Below are 16,591 nucleotides of genomic sequence, written 5' to 3'. Positions count from 1 at the left end.
AAATTTTGTGGCTTAAAATAACAATACTGCACTTTTCTCAAGATTTGATTATGTGTTTCTTCTGTTGTCTTGCCTGGATCACTGATGTGGCCCCAGGCACCAGTTATCTGGATGCCTTGATGGGTACAAAATGGTCTCACTCACCAGACTGAGACCTCATGTGGTATGGTTGGAATGGTTGTGATAGCTGGGCCTCTCTCTTCTTATGGTCTTTTATTCCAGGCATCTTCACAGTGAAAATAGAAGTTTTTGCTTCTGTGTAGCAACTACTTTGAGTTTGGAGTAAAGCATCTCACAGTTGGTCTGAAACCATAATTTGTCAAAGGAGTCAGGAGTCAGAAAAAAGTACCACACGACCCAGTAGAGAGTAAGAATGAGATCTGGCCTTGCCAAGCACTTCTGCATTTGTCCCATGTTATGTCTAACTACCATAAACTCTGGAGAATAATGGACGCTGCTTCGCTTCTGCTTTCCAAGTCACATGCAACTTTTGATTGGGCCAACTGTTAATCTAAAAATATTCTGGGAAGGGATCTCTGGGAAACACAGATCCCCGCTTACCCAGGGTGAAATCATGTAAACCACCACATTGCTCTCTTCTAAAGCCACTTAGTTTTTATAAGCCTCACTTCTCTCATCTACAAAATTGGAATATTCATATTGTAGTAGTAGGGATCCCATCAGGAAACAGATGAAACACTTGAAGGTACAGGATTTAATGGAGATACTAGTTATCAAAGTTGGTTGGGCTTAGGGAGTCAAAATTGGCTATGAAGTAGATTGTTGGTCTAGGAGCATGATTCTTGCTTAGGGTACAAAAAGGGCTATGAAGAATCTGGAGACTGACAACAGTGACACACTATTTCCATCCTTGGGCCTGAAGAGGCAAAAGGGGTAATGGTGTTAGAGAAGAGTAAAAGTAGTTCAGGATCATGGAAGAAGGGTTGCCAAGCAGGAGTTTTAAATGTAGAATGGAACACTATTCCCAGATCTGCAAGAAATATGCAAAAAGAAAGAATCCTGCTGTCCATTATTCTGAACCACTGCCAATCTATCCACTGTCTGAACCCAAGAAGGAGATAATGTGCAAGAAACTTGGATGATATAGTTCCTACATGGTCTGCTGTCTGAAGAAAAGCAAAGGATAAAGAAGGGCAAGGAATGAATGTGGGCAAGCAAATGGAGATAAATGGGCACCATTCATGCTTTTCAATAGATTTCAGTAGTAGAAAATGCAGTGTATTTATAGCAGTCCTAGATCCCTGGTCTTAAGAAACCATAAAAGGGGTTGGAGGTAAAAGAGTTAAAACCTTAGTACTGTATATATCGGGAGATTTGAAGAGAGACTTCTACATAAAAACAAAGTAATCTGAAAGTTCTCTCAAATAATGATCAAAACCCAAAAGACAATAGATAAAGATATAAAAAATAGAGATAAAGCTATTTATCCATCAATCGATCGATCCATCCATCCATCCATCCACCTACCTACCAACTTGCCCATGTATCCATCTATCTATCTTCTGTGAAGGAAGAGTACAGAAATACCCTCTCTTTTCTCAACCTAGTCTCTAAGGAGAGTGAAAAGCAGAAATAAAGTTCTCCCTGAGAAATTCTATGAAGAAACTCCCATTCAAGAGGCTATGGCTAGAACTCATCTTACTCATGTGAAATCTTGAGGAAAATATTCTGTAGATTGGTCTTTGGTTGGTGTTGGCCTCTAGGAGCCTAGCAAAAACAAACCCATATTCTCGCTGAATGAACCCTCTTTAAACTCAGAACTCAAAGAATTCCCCAAAATTAAAATCCAAGAAGCATGAATTGACAATCTCACACTGATTTTAAGTAGTCAAATGGGGCTGTCATGTGCAAGATTCCACAAGGAGAGCTGTAGGTGGGTACTCTATAAATTCAAAACTGCAGATGACAGTTATTAGAATTACCAGATATAGGATAGAAAATAAGTATAATACATTTATTAGATTTAAAAATAATATAATAAACTGAAAAAGTTACAAGTAAAAAGCTTCAGTTTAAATTAATCAGGCTTTTTTAAAAAAATAATTATATAAATGAAAAAATTGTCATAAAAATATAGATTCAAATAATTGTTTAATCAGAAGACAGGAATAGCTAAGGAGAGTGTTAGTGGGCTGGAAAATAAATGCAGCAAAGAAATGGCACTGTAAAATAGGAACTATTCTCTTATCTTTGAGAGAATACACCCCAAGGTAGAAAGAAAAATCTTAATACTATAAACTAATCAGAGTTCCAGAGAAGACAGCAAAGATTATGGAAAAGAGGCAATAATAGACGATATAGAAAACTGGAATTTTTCCCAAAAGTGATTCAAAATGCCATTCCCAGATTCAGGAAGTCCAATGAATCCTAAAAATTCCACATCTAGGGGCGCCTGGGTGGCTCAGTCGTTAAGCATCTGCCTTCAGCTCAGGTCATGATCCCAGGGTCCTGGGATCGAGCCCCGCATCAGGCTCCCTGCTCAGTGGGGAGTCTGCTTCTCCCTCTCACACTCCCCCTGCTTGTGTTCCCTCTCTCACTGTCTCTCTCTCTGTCAAAAAAAAAAAAAAAAAAATCCACATGTAGACACAAAACAGTGACATAGCAAAAGACCATAAATAAATAAATAAGAACTTAAATGTAATATAGAGGAAAAAAATGACAGACTCACCACTCTCTAAAGAAAACAAAGTTATATTTTCAATGGGTTAAGAAAATATACATTAACGTCAATGAGCTAAGAAAACATACTATACTATACTATATACTATCAATATACTACCAACCTCAAATTCTACACTGAGAAAAATTCTTTCAAAATAAGATTTACAGGGGCACCTGGGTGGCTCAGTTGGTTAAGCGACTGCCTTCAGCTCAGGTCATGATCCTGGAGTCCCAGGATCGAGCCCCGCATCGAGCTCCCTGCCCAGCACGGAGTCTGCTTCTCCCTCTGACCCTCCTCCCTCTCATGCTCTCTGTCTCTCATTCTCTCTCTCTCAATAAATAAAATCTTAAAAATATAATAAAAAATAAAAACAAAATAAGATTTACACAGGGACACTGACAAAAGAATAACATGAAAGAACTCAGTACCTTGAAGCCATCCTAGAGGAATTCTTTATAAAAATATATAGAGAGAAAGAAAATGATTCCAACTGGAAGATCTGTCATGAAAGAATGAATAACCAAGAAATGAAATGGTAAATATGAATGTTTAAAATACTGGCTGAATCACAGAGTAAAAATAATGTCTAATTTGGAGGATAAAACCAAGTTAATTTTTAAAAATTATGAAAAATGATATCATATATGATAAAGGAGAGTTAGTAAATAAAATTATGCATAAAGGAGTAAAATTACTGATTAAATTTTTAGTGTTATGTAAAATATACACATTTAAATCACTTGAGTAACATTCAAAATACCAGAAACCAAGTGTGTATTTTCACATGAGTAGTTAAAAAAAATGACACGAAAGAGAAACCCAATCAATAAACCAGAGCACAGAGAGAAAAGAATGAGAAAGCAAAGGAAAAGGTAGGAGAAGGGAAGAGATGGAAAGGCAAAAGGACAGTGCAACATGGGCTTAGGAAAAATAGGTCCAAATATGTCAGTAATTACCCGGAGTACAAACAGGATGCAATTCTTCAGTTAGAACATTATGTTAACAAAACAAACCCAGCTATACTCTGTTTATACCAGGGCATCTAAGACATAAGGCAGTTATAGTGATAGACCAAGGAAAAAAAGAATCAGTAGTTACAAAGTAAATTTAAACAGCATAAAAGACCAGTAAACAAGATAGAACATGAATTACTCTTATAATTAGATGATGTTACTTTTAAAAATTAAAAGTAAATATACGTACAGCCTAAAAATGGCTGCATTGACCAGTGGGATTATGAGAAATTTACATTTTCCCTTCAAATGTGCTTGTATTTGCCAAAGTTTTCTATAGATAAGTTATGTTTTTAATTGGAAATAGAAATGGAAATGGAAAGCTATGAAATAAATTCATCTCACTTTGAGATCAGGCTTTAATAGTTGTTCAAAGTTGTTCGAAATAGCTGTTCAAAGTATGTTAGTTCAGGGGCACCTGGGTGGCTCAGTCGGTTGAGCATCTGCTTTCAGCTCAGGTCATGATCCCACGGTCCCAGGATCGAGTCCCGCATTGGACTCCCGCTCGGCGGAGAGCCTGCTTCTCCCTCTCCCTCTGCTGCTCCCCCTGCTTGTGCTCTCTCTCTCTTTCTCTCTGATAAATAAGTAAATAAATTATTTTTTTAAAAAAGAATGTTAGTTCAGGGACGCTTGGGTAGCTCAGTTGGTTACGTGACTGCCTTCGGCTCTGGTCATGATCCCAGGGTCCTTGCTCAGCGGGAGCCTGTTTCCCCCTCTCCCTCTCCCTGCTGCTTCCCCTGCTTGTACTCTCTCTCTCTCTCTCTCTCTCTCTGTCAAATAAATAAATAAAATCTTAAAAAAAAACAAAAAGAAAGAATGTTAGTTCTCTTTCCTTGCAGTAAGGGGAGTTAAAATTATGGGCTAACATAGTATTTAAGATGCTAAAAATCATTTTTTTTAATATTTGAAAAGAACATGATAAAAAAGGAAGGAGAAAAGTGGTGTTAAATGTTAAACATTCATTATTTTATCAAAATATTCTGAAGCAGCCATGTAGGTTTTGATTTGTTCAACCAAGCCAAAAATTTAGGTAAGTGAAAACAATAAAAAGGAAATGGAAACATAAAAATAGGTATAATTTATTAATCCATTCCTATGTGCCAGGAGTTTTATTTTGTTGTGTAATTCAATCTTGATAATGCTTCAAGGTAAAAACTATTATCCCCATATTACAAATGAGGAAATTTCTGACACAAAGAAATGTAGTCAATTCTCTAAGACTAGTAAGTGGTTGAGCAAGAAGGTGTAATCTAAGAAGAAAAGACACATCTGCCGCAAGGTTCACGTTGTAAGAGGCCAACTTCCTTTTTATTGACATGTATAACATGGTACAAAGAGATTACACACTCATCCATAACCAAATATCGGGGGCTGTCTGAAATACACATGAGAAGTAGTAGGCCTTTGACAAAGCTTACTAAAGCATCTCCACCACAAGTCCACAGATCCTAACTGGGGAAGCTCAACATAAGTTTTAGGTCCCAATTGCTCTCTCTAAACTTAAACTTCTAAAACCAGGCTCATGTTTTCCACTCTAGAGAAATCATGAAATAATGATTTAAATTCCAATTCAGTTGTCTCACTTGTTTATTCAGAGTATTAGCACCTTGAATATTTTGCTAAGCAGCATGTGACAAACTGATAATGCAGAAGGAAAAAAAATGACAGGAAAAGACTTTGCATTAATAAACATAAACTGTTGAGAGCGATGAGAATATGCATAGTCTAATCTACAATACCTTTCCATCTATTCTTAAAGAAGCCAAGTGTTTGGAAGTTCCGCAGTTACTTTCTTTCCAATTTTTATCCTTTTCTTGGTGGCTACAGGGGTATTTCCTGTTGATCAAACAAGGGTACATAAGCTATGATTCTTATTGAACTTACTGGCTCAGTATTTATTAGGGGAAAATCATAGACCCAGGAACAATATCAGGTATGTGTTAACCCATTACTTTCCGAAGCAGCACAGAGGAATGTGGCAGAGCCTTTCAGCCATCAGATTCCTAGAGAGCAATCCTGATCCTTGAATTAATGGAGATGTTTAAGGTTTATGATTGGGTAAATACCAACCTCAATCCTGGTGGTAAGAGGGGCTTGGATTCAAGAGCAGTATGAATTGAGAAATAACTGACCTGCTTTGTTTCACTATATCATCATTTATCTGCTGTGAGAGCATAAGCCTCTCTGTCTTAGGTCAGGTTCTCTAGAAGCAAAGCTTGAGGCAAGGATTTTTGAGCAAATGCTTTAGGGAAAGACTACTCTCAGCTGAATCTAGTACAGGAATGGGTAATCAGATTTAATCAAGAAAGATTCTGGGCAAATAGGTACAGTCAGTTGAAGTCTAACCTTAGCCTGATCTAATGGGGCATTATAGAGCATGAATAACCACTATGAACAACACAGAGTTGTCCCAACTCAAGGCAATGGAGGTGACCTTGTATAATCGGTGTCTATTGGTAACTGACCATGAGCTGTCTCTGAAAGAGATCTTTACCTCTCCAGCATTTCTCGGTGATTTATTCCCTTTAGTCAAGGACAATTCTCAAAAGAAGAATAGAGCCGTGAACTATCTATAGCCAACACTCAAGCAGCAGAGGACTGGAAGCACTACTTGGTAAGAGAGATCTGAGTGAGGCAATGATAGTGTTGCCTGGTAATGGGGTCCCAGGAGACAACTCCTCAGAGGTCACCCCATTGTACAACTGCTTTAACATTCTAATCTGCTACATATGGGGCATACTTCAGGAGTCTCTTCATCCCCACCCTTCAGATTGTTCATATATTCCCCTAGTATTCTTGATATCTTATTTACCAAATGGTTAGTGTTTTTAGGTAGGACTGGGGACAACAGCATTTTCATCATGATTGTTTCATAAAATAATAGTGATTATTGTTGTGGTGATTGTTGTTGTTGTTGTTGTTGTTATTATTATCATTATTATTATTTGAAGGGCAAGGCTACCTGGTAGTTCTGGTGGTTCACTTGTTCTACATAGGGGTTTTTCCCTTTATCAAGAGGTAAAGATGATGGAGATCACATGGCTCATGGGGTTTAGTGCCCCTTCCTCATGATTCCCATTTTACTGAACTATATAGCACCACAGAAATATTATACCATCTCAAGGACACCATACCAATTAAGGTAGACTTTGACTTCTGGCCCCTTGATTTTGTTTCCAGCATCCCATATTGGATGCCAAGAAAAATGCTCCAGACATAGTGTCCATTTCAATAACACAAAGACAATGGCCAGATAGAACACATTTTCAGCCTGCTGAAAATCTTTCACTGGAGAATATCAATGGAATTTTAAAAAATAGAAAGTGTGTCTGTCCCCCATTGTCCACTTCCAATATGCCCAGTGCACTAGTATTCAGTAGGACTGCACATAGATTCCAAGAGAGGAACCCGGCTCTTGCATAGCAGGGATTTTTGAGATGTGCGATTGGAGAAGAGCCAGTTTCGCCTCTAGTTTGACCAGCAGGCTGAAGTTCAAGCCTGAAGATTGCAGCTGTTCAACATAACAGAAACTCAGTATCTTAGTTCTACCACTTCAGCATTCACAGTTAGGAATGCACTAGCTAGAACACAGTCCGTAGTTTGCAGCTTTTATGATGTGGAAGAAAGGTGACCCAATTCCTCACCTCATTTAACTACCATTTATAGCATTTCACTAGAGCTAATTTCTATAGAATGTCAGAGGAAGACTAGAGGAGTAAGAAATCAGTCTTGAACAAGTGAAAGTCTTACTTTTATTTTTATATGGTAAAATTGAAATATTTTTTACAGTGTGACCTGTCTACCTAAGAAGAAACCCAGAATCATAAGACACGGCTGGAAGAACGTTAGCAATCATCCAGTCCAATATCCACAAGGACAGAGTTAAGATAGAATCTTCAGCAGAAATAAAGATACACGTTTCATCAAATGCTGTGTATCAGTTCAGGTCATGTGAGTAGATTCCAGGATGGGACTAGCCATGCCAGAGCTTTTATGGGGGATGAGTGTCAAGGATAAAGGGAAACAAGCAGGAACGGGCAGAGCAACATTCAAACTATGATGTAGGTCTGACGCTTATGAAAGGGGAGAGGTAAAGAAGGGCTGAACAGGTAGAGTTCATACATTTCTTAGTAATTTTCAGCCAGCATGGTGGGGTGTGCTTAAGCAACTACTGTCATTAAGTAGATTTAGCAAATAAAAACACAGAACGCACAGCTAAATTTAAATTCCAGATCAACAACAAATATGTTATTAGTATATGTATCCCCAAATATTACATGCATACCTATAGTAAAAAATTACTAACTGTTGATCTGAAATTCAAATTTAATTGGGTGTTCTTTTATCCCACAACCCTAATTGTAGGAATTCCCTGTCAGGCTATAATGGACTAGCACTAGTACCCTCACTCTGTTTAGTCACTGTGTAGGAACAACCAGAAAAAGTAGGGCCTTGATACAAGCATCATTACGGACTGAAAGAGGAATAGTGGAGCTGTCAGTCATCTATCATGCTCACAGTAAAGTATTTTGAAAGAGATCTGAGTTGCGTAAATGCACAGCTGCCACAGACTCATTAGACAACAACCCATACACACACACACACACACACAACACACACACACACACACACACACACACACACACGGAGCACTTACTATACATTCCCTAAAGATTGGAGACACCTACTGGGCTGGTGCCTGATTCCTGCTTGCCTAAAATACCTAGTTGCCTAGGCTGGGCTGGCTAGTGAACGAGTCACAAAAGAACCAAATATTTTGAATGTCTTTCATTTCCAAAGTTTGTCTTGGCAAAGAATGTGTGTGCATTTTCCACAGCAAAGATGGGCCAGAAAGAGAATGAGGGCAGCATAGGTTGATCTTAAATACTGTCAATCAAAGACGAGTGCCTAGCATAGACCTAGGTTAGAAACCAGTGATACCATCAATGAATAGGGGCTGAGAAAGGAATCAACAACAACCCAGAGATGCATTACTTGAATTAAGGAGGTATGGGTGAGATGTCCCATGGATGATGTTATCTCCAAAAACAAACAAAAGCTCTCTGTGAGTCACATTTTTCTGTGGCAAGTAATAGCCCTAAAATGTGAATAGCTTATAATAACAGAACATATTTCTCACTCTTGTTACGTGATAGCTGCAGCTTGGATGGACTATGAGAGCTCAGAAGTTCTTCTATCCATGTGTCTTGTCATTCAAGAATCTAAATTGGAAGAGAAGCAATATGAAGGGTGTGCTATTCTCATGGCAGTCAAATCTCCAGGGGATGAGCAGAAACATACCTGTTCTGTGAAGCCCCTACTTGGAACTCTTGACATGGTCACATCTTCACCTTCCAAAGGTAAAAGCCAACAGTAGAGCCAAGCTCAAAGCCACTGGGTGAAGTGCCTGCTGGGAATTACTATGAAGTTATATGGCAAAGGGCACAGAAGAATAATCCTTTCACAAGAAAGGGACATCTATTTTGTAATTATTATGAGTAGAAATGTGCCCCCGTAAAAAAATATGTGTGGGAGTCCTAAGCCCCAGTACCTTAGGATGTTCTCTTACTGGGACAGAGTCTTCACAGAGGCAATCAAGTTAAAATGAGGTCATTAGTGAATGTCTTAATCCAATATAACTGGTGTGCATATATATATATATATATATATAAATGGGGACATAGAGACATAGGTACAGGATAAATGCCATGTGAAAATGAAGATTTTCTCAGGCAGAGATCAGGGTGAAACATCTACAAGCCAGAGAATGTCAAAGATTGCCAGCAAACCACCAAAAGCTAGGAGAAAGGCAAGGAACAGTCAGTCTCCCTCAGAGCCCTCAGAGGAACTAAGTCTGCTGCCACCTTATCTCAGACTTCTAGCCTCCAGAACTGTGAGAAAATAATTTCTGTTGTGAAGCTACCCAGTTTGCGATACTTTGTTACGACAGTGCTAGCAAACTAACACAAATATAATACTCTCTCATAAATCACCAGAAGAAAATGTTAGTTTTAAACATCTGCCAAGTTCAGAGAATCCTCAAGTCAGATCATTAACTATAGATCACAGCAGAGCAGCACTTCACGGGTCCCCTTTCCTCACACTCCCCTTGAGATCCCCTTAGGGGATGAGGGACCCCTAACAACAGCACTCCTCATTTAAATGGAAACTAGGAGAAGCCTCTAATTCATATCACATTCAGAGTTTGGATTATTATATAAAAATGGACAATTAGATTCCTGAACTGAGCCATGTTTTGTGACTAAAAGTGACCAGAAGTCTTTACAATACCTCATAATAGTCAGAGATGTCATGGGGTCTGCTTCAGTTTTTCATTTGGGGCCAAGGGAAAAATTAGGCCTCGGAGCAAGTTTGAAGAAACGGTAAAAAAAAAAAAAAAAAAAAAAAAAAGTAAAGTAGCTATAATTATATTCAAGAGTTGTGCTTGTTTGAAGAAACACACATTTTACAAATGAAAAAACTTGGTTTTAGAGAATGTAAATGAATTGCTTAAGGTCAAACAACTAATTAGTGGCAGAGCTGGGACCAGATCCAGAGTTTTCCCATTCTGTTTAATTTCCGCTAAACTCTGCTGACTTATCTTGCAGACTGCAGAATTATTTTTAAATATCAGAAGTGCCTTCTTTTTATGTAACCACATTGAAAAACAGTTTGGCAGTAACTCAGAATGTTAAACATAGAGTACCCATATGACCCAGCAATTCCACTCTTAGTAATATAGCCAAGAGAAATAAAAACACATGTTCAACAAAAACTTGTATACAACTGTTCATAGAAGCATTATTCATAATAGTCCAAAAAGTGGCAGCGGTCCAAATGTCCATCACCTGATGGATAAACAAAATGTGGCTGGTATACCATACAATGGAATATTATTCAGCAATACAAGGAATGATGGATGGTAACTAGACTTATTGTGATCATTTTGCAATATATACAAATACCAAATTATGTTGTACCAGAAACTACTATGTTGTATGTCAATTACACCTCTCTGAAAAATAATGAAGGAAGGAAGGAAGAATTGAAGTGCTGATACACACTACAACATGACTAATCCTTAAAAACATCATGCTGGGGGAGCCTGGGTGGCTCCGTCGGTTAAGCGGCTGCCTTCGGCTCAGGTCATGATCCTGGGCTCCTCGGATCAAGCCCTGATTGGGATTGGGCTCCCTGCTCAGCAGAGAGCCTGCTTCTCCCTCTCCCTCTGCCTGCCACACTTCCTACTTGTGCTCTCTGTCTGTCAAATAAATAAATAAAATCTTAAAAAAAAAAAAAAAAAAACATCATGCTGAGTGAAAAAGTAGGTCACTAAAGACCATATAATACATGATTCCATTTACGTGAAATGTCGAGGATAAGGAAATCTACAGCGAGGAAAGTAGATTAGAGACTGCCTATGAATGGAAGAAATGTGGGTAATAGGGTTTGATTGCTAATGGACACAGTTTCTTTTCAAGGTAATTAAAACAATCTGAACTTAGTGGTCATAGTGGCACAATTCTGTGAATATACTAAAAATGATTGAATTGTACAACTTAAGTGAGTGAATTATAGGACATCTGAAATATATCTCAATAAAGATGTCAAGAAAAAAAGAAATACATTTTTTCCTAAAATGAAATCATTCCATATTTTAACATTTTATTTTTAATGAACAATTCTTTTAATTTATTTATTTTTACTAATTCAAATCCCTCTGGAATTTGTTCTCTTTTGGTCAGCGACTTAGGCAAAACCTTAGAACATGCTCAGCAGAAAGTGGGGCATCTTGTTCAAAAAAACATCTGCCTTACTACAAACACAAAAAAGGCAGCTTATCAGTTTATCTAAAAGAAATCCCATTGTGCTTTTCATACTAAAACCAGCATTTTTGCTGCTCTTACAAGTTTTAGTGAACCTGAATTTATATCTTGTCCTCTCAACCAACTCAGCAGCCCATATTTTCATGTCTCATCACTGAGACCTCAACAGCCTTACTGTAAGCAGACATCATTCATGAGCTAATACTTAAAATGCAGTACTTTCACTTTTGATTTAAAAAAAAAAATGACCTTTAGAGACCCCAGAGAGTGTGGAATGGTCAGTCTTTCTCCATTCCTTCTTCAAAACACTGTTGGAATCCCATGAGGAGACTACAGAATATTAAGAAGTAAAACTTGCAAAATGTCATATCCATTTCTTCACCTGTGAAGATTAACTCTTTTTATTTGATGTATCTAAAGACAACAAAATATTATGAGCATAAACCATGAGATGACTATTTTGGAATATTAAGCATCACAGAATTCAATCATTGGTGATAAGTCCATAAGGAGACTGTAACCACCTTCACGTTCCTTTTAGTGTCTCCAACACAAACACCATTGAAGATAAAGTCACCCCAGAGAAGTCTTGGAATGATTTTACAGAAAATCTTACTGACAAAAGTGCATTAAATAGATGAAAGATAGTTGGAAAAGTGGACCTGGAAGGTATACTAAAATCAATACAGATAATGTAAATAATATTACTGACTAAAGATACCTCACATTGTTCTTATGAAGATATTTTTGCCTTCAGTTTGACTTTAATCCTCCTTTGACATCATTGATCACCTTACCCAGGCGAAACCCTTGCTTCTCTTGGCTCTGTAATCTCATACTACCTTTTTTCTAAGACTGCATTTCCTTCTACATTTCTTTTGTGTTCACATTCATTTTTTTCTCCATTTTCTCTCCTAAAACCATGAAAGTGAAAGTTTCCCAATCTTGAAACCTTTAAGAGAGCTCTCTCTCCATCTTTTTCTTTCTCTCTCTGATACATGTTCTCTTGAGCTCTCTCTTTAGGCAGGACGTTCTAAGAGCCCACCAAAAGTAAAATAATAGATGAAAAAAGAATTAAACCACAATGGAAGTGAGAGAAAATATGAATTTGAAACATGACATAATAAAAAAATAAAACACTAAAATATTAAAAATATTTCATATTGATATTATTTGGGAAGAACATAGTAAATTCAGGCATTGTGGTTGGGGGGTTGAAACATGAGCTTTTGCCCCTGGTAGACCCAAGCTAAATTCTAATCCTGTCATTCATTAAATAGTTTACCTTAGAAAACTTATGCAATCTTCTCCAAGTTTCAGTTTCCCCCATGTAAAATTAAGGTATGTGTACCTGTGTTTGTGTCTGTGTGTCTGTTCTAATGGTTTAAGGCAACAAGTGATATTTCTCTTCTCTGAGCTTATAATTAGAGTTCACAGCTGAAGACAAAAGGCATTAAGAAACGTACTCTAGATCTAGTGATTTATCACCCTTGGGAACAGCCCCTACTCTACACAACTTGTTGAGATGTATCATTTGAGCAGAACGAATACTGTAACACTCATCCCCCTACATATACTCTGAATCATGGTACTATGATCATTTCTGGTATTAAAATTCCCAAGTCAATGGATGTGGATACTCAGGTGTCTTGAGCTGCTAAAACATGGAGAATTTAACAGTAAAGAGATGTTGGAGCAGAAAGACAGTGCCAGGTTGACATTCTGTACTGCCAATAACAGACATACATGAGTTTCCTCACTAGTTGAGTGGACACTACAGAAAGTACAGAAAATTAATAAAATCATCAAAATGTGTTTCAAAGAACCAATACATGCAACCTTGACTTATAAAGCGATGCTTCTGATCTTTCTATTCATTCAGGTCTATTTTAGGACTCTCTGTTATAAAGATTTTATCATAGGGGTTTTGCACAGCTTTTACAATATTACTCTCTTTTGTGTTATTATGGAAAATATCACTTTTATTCTTAAAAATGTCTTCCATCTCAATATAATTTGCATACATGATAACTACCTATTTTGGAGATTACCTTTATATCCTGTTACTTAAAAAGTATTATATTGTAGTTGCTTAGTAGATTCTCTTTTTTAAATATTTTATTTATTTATTTGACAGAGAGAGAGAGAGAGAGAGCAGGAACACAAGCAGGGGGAGTGGGAGAGGGAGAAGCAGGCTTCCCGCCAAGAAGGGATCCCGATGTGGGACTCGATCCCAGGACCCTGGGATCATAACCTGAGCCGAAGGCAGACGCTTAACGACTGAGCCACCCAGGCGCCCTAGTAGATTCTCTTTATATTAGTTTCCTACTGATGATGCAATAAACTACCATAAACTTAGTGGCTTAAAATAACACAAATATATCCTCTTTACAATTCTGAAGGTCAAAAGTCTGAAATCAGTTTTACTGGACTAAAACCCAGGTGCTGACAGGACTGGGTCTTTCTGGAGGCTCTAGAGGAGAATCTGTTTCCTTGCCTATTTTAGCTTCCAGAGGCTGCCTGCGTTCTTTGGCTCACAACCCCCTTCCTCCATCATCAAGCCAGCAGGAAAGCATCTTCAAATCCCTTTCTCTCCGTACTTCTGCTCCACTGTCACATCACCTATCTGATTCTGATACTTCCTATGTCCTCCAATAAGGACCCTTGTAATTATGTTAAGCCCACCCAGATTACCCAGGATTATCTCCCCAACTCAAGTTCCTTAAGTAAATCACATCTGTAAAGTCCCTTTGCCAGGAAGGTCATGTATTGGGACATTCCAGAGATTAGGACATGGGCATATATAAGGATGATTATTCACCCTACCACACTCTTTGATTTCCTAGGTATCCAATCGTCTAATGTGCAACTATAGAAAGGTTGAACTCTTTAATTTTTTTGTAAGTCTAGTTAACTTTGTCTTGCCCAACCACATTGGCTAAATTTGACAGTAAAATATTAAATAATTGCAGTGATAGTGGACCATATGGATGTCTTCTTTGGAAAAAAGTCTGTTCAATTCTCTTCCCATTTTTTAATTGTGTTGTTTTCTTGTTATTGAGTTGTATGAGTTCTTTTTATATTTTGGTATTTTAACCCCTGATCTGATATATGGTTTGCAAATATTTTCTCATAAGTTGCTTTTTTATTTTGTTGATTGTTTCTTTTGCTGTGCAGAAGCTTTCTAGCTTGATGTAGCCCCACTTTTTGATTTTTGTTTTTGTTGCTTGTGTTTTTGGTGTCATATATAAAAAAAAAAATCAGTGCCAAGACCAATGTCAAGGAAGTCTTCCCTTATCTTTTCTTCTAGGAATTTTATGATTTTAGATCTTATGTTTAAGTCTTTAATCTATCTAAAGTTAATTTTTGTGGGTGGTATAATTAGGGGAACAATTTTATTTTTCTGGATGTGGTTATCCACTTTTCCCAACACTAAGTATTGAAAAACTTATCCTTTCCCCACTGAATATTCTTGACCCCACTGTCAAATGGCACCAACTACTTTGATCCAAAAATGTTCTTGATTTTTAGATGTATTTCCCCTTATGAATGAAGTGTAGAGTCATTTTGTCAAATTTTTAAAAATATCTCTAAGGTCTTCATGGAGATTGAATTAGATTTACAGATTAATGTGGAGAACTGTATCTCCAAATACTGAATGCTTCCTTCCAATAACTCAGTATTTGTGTTTACTTTAATTATATTTTTGTACAAATTTAATTTTTTAATAAATATTTTTTACATTTCTTTTTTAAAGTCTTTTTTATGCACACATATGTACTTGTACATAAATATACAAAAGACTCTGTGCACATATGCAGCCTAACAGTTGGTCAAAACTCAAGAGACCCCTGTGCAGACTTCAGGGCTTTTTCTCCTTTAGTTTTCTCTTTTTTTTCCTTCTCCTCAGTGGGATCACTGTTTTCTGGACTCCATCACCCTGTGCCTTTAGGTAGAAAAACAAGATGAATATGCAGCATATGCAGAGTGTGGAGTCTTCTCTCACTGATCAGAATCCTGGCAGGCCAATTGCCCAATGGCTAAAACATAGTTCTTCATATGTTTTGTTTCACTTCCTATCTGTTTACCATGGGTCGATCAGTCCAACATTCATTGATCTGTTGTGACAGGAACTGGAAGTCCTCCTACTTCTAGTACATATTTATTGTTTAATGAAAGAACCAAATAAGATTACATGTGTCATAATATGAGGATATGAATCATAATACCTACCTCTCAATTTATGAACAGAAACAAGTCCTTTCAACTACCTGTGTGACATTTTTGTATTCTAGCTCTTTGCCTGTCCTCCACTCCACATACAGTCTATCTCCTGAACCCCACCACTGCCCCTTCATCCTTGCCTACCTCTTCTAGTTTATTGTGGTTCCCTCCCACCTTGTAGGCTGCCTTCCTTCCCCTCATCTTTCCTCCTCTGTCTTCTTTTGATTTTCACTTCCTCTACCATTATTTTTCTGTTATTATTATCATTATTTGTTATTTCATTGATTATAATGTTATATTCTTTTTGTACATTTTAAATGTGGATGACAAGATTACTAAACTTTATTCTTTTCTACAACTGTCCTTTTCTGTATTATTAAAAATATTCCTTAATGTATTACTTGCTCTGGGGTCTACCTGAGTTTCACATGTGTTTTATTCATTATTGTTGATGAATAATTCATCTCTAATTTCTTTTTTTAAGATTGTATTTATTTATTTGAGAGAGAGTGAGAGAGCACAAGCAGGGGGAGGAAGGAACAGCAGAGGGAGAGGGAGAAGCAGGCTCCTCGTTGAGCACGGAGTCTGATGCCGGGCTCGAAATGCCCACTGCTCTGTTATTTTCATCTTTTGCTTTTGTAGTGGTAAGTAATAAACACCTTGGGTTTTTAACTTATTTTTGTAAGCTCATCAATATATCTTAAAGAATTCTTTTTTATTTTCCCAAAAGTTTATTTCTTTAATGAGAGAAATCTTAAGTTAATCAAGTCCCTCATACTACCTTTAGTAAATATCAGTGCAAAGTTTTGATACAATGTTTTAATAAATATTTGCTTTAAATTTAA

Source organism: Callorhinus ursinus, unplaced genomic scaffold (assembly GCF_003265705.2).
Source record: "Callorhinus ursinus isolate GAN/ISIS: 27379988/994484 unplaced genomic scaffold, GSC_fseal_2.0 scaffold54, whole genome shotgun sequence".
Lineage (NCBI taxonomy): Eukaryota > Metazoa > Chordata > Mammalia > Carnivora > Otariidae > Callorhinus > Callorhinus ursinus.
Note: the sequence above shows the minus strand (reverse complement) of the source record.